Source organism: Macaca mulatta, chromosome 5 (genome assembly GCF_049350105.2).
Source record: "Macaca mulatta isolate MMU2019108-1 chromosome 5, T2T-MMU8v2.0, whole genome shotgun sequence".
Classification (NCBI taxonomy): domain Eukaryota; kingdom Metazoa; phylum Chordata; class Mammalia; order Primates; family Cercopithecidae; genus Macaca; species Macaca mulatta.
Window position 1 is genome coordinate 192,021,273 of NC_133410.1, and position 1,414 is coordinate 192,022,686.

At 35.9% G+C, this 1,414-nt stretch overlaps 1 pseudogene; it reads right to left on the reverse strand.

Moving 5' to 3' along the window:
* Window positions 1-830: 830 nt before the first annotated feature.
* LOC114678610 (small nucleolar RNA U13) lies at window positions 831-945 on the reverse strand (annotated as a pseudogene).
* Between the last annotated feature and the right edge of the window lie 469 nt (window positions 946-1,414).

Genomic DNA, 1,414 nt, shown 5'->3' on the forward strand with positions numbered 1-1,414 from the left:
ACCAGACTCCCGTTACACAATTACACATATGTTAGACTAACTGCAGTTGTCCCATAGTTCGCTTATATTTTATTCTTTTTTTCAGTCTTTTTTTCTCTCTGTATGTTTTAGTTTGGACAGTTTGTACTGCTATATATTCACATTTACTAATCTTTTCTTCTGCACTTTCTAATCTGTTATTAATTTCATCCAATATATTTTTTAGTTTGGACATTTAGTTTTATTTCTAAAAGTTTTAATTGGGTCTCTAAAAATATTTCCCATGTCTCTTTTTAACATGGGCATACTTTTCTCTACCATCTTGAACATATAGGATATAGGTATAGTTACTATCTTAAAGTCCTTGTCCACTTATTCTATTATTTGTCTCATTTCTGGGTCTGTTTATGTTAATTTTTCTGCCAATTAATTTTCATCCATTTCCCCAATATAACTTTTTTTCTTGAGCATTTTTTTTTTTTTTTTTGCCTGTTGCCCAGGCTGGAATGCAATAGCACGATCACAGCTCACTGCAGCCTCAACATCTTGGGCTCAAGCAATTCTCCCACCTCAGCCTCTCAAGTAGCTGGGACTACAGGCACATATCACCACGCCCAGCTAATGTTTAAATTTTTTGTAGAATGAGGTCTTGCTATGTTGTCAGGGCTGGTCTCGAACTCCTGGACTCAACTGATCATTCCACCACAGCCTCCCAAAGTGCTGGGATTGTAGGTGTGAGCCATAATGCTCAGCCTTCTTGAGTATTTTGAAAGAAATCTCAGACAACATGTGTCTTGTAAATACTTCGGTGTGCATGTCTAAGTGATAATTAGTAAATATTTTTTTTTTCACATTGGATGGGTAACGTGGTGCTGATGTAGTAACAAGGTTTGAGGGAGGCTGATCTGCTGATCTCACACATTAACATGAAAATGAAATAATCATACTTATGAACCACAAAAGGATAGTAAATACTTTAAAAAACATCATCCCTTTGCTATTTATTGCTTAAGAAAACTAATAACCATTCCTGAATATAATCTAATATTCAGATCATACATGAATTGCTCTACTTCATCTTAAAAATGCCTTTTTACAGACGATTTGTTTGAATCAGGATACAATGAGAATCACAAATTGGCTGCTATATCTCTAAGTCTCTTTTATTCTGTAAGTCTCTTTTCCACATGCTATAGTATGTTAAAGAAAATGGGTCATTTGTCTGCAGACTCCCACAATCTACATTGGCTGATTGTTTCCTTGTGGTATCATTTGACTTGTGCTGCAAACCCTTGTATCCCCTGGAAATTGATAGTTGGACCTAGAGGTCTAAGTGATAGGCTCAGGCTGAATTTTACAGGCAAGAACCCTCCATATGAACCTTGTGCAATTTTTTGGCATCATGTGGTACATTGTCCGATTTCTAGAAAGGTCA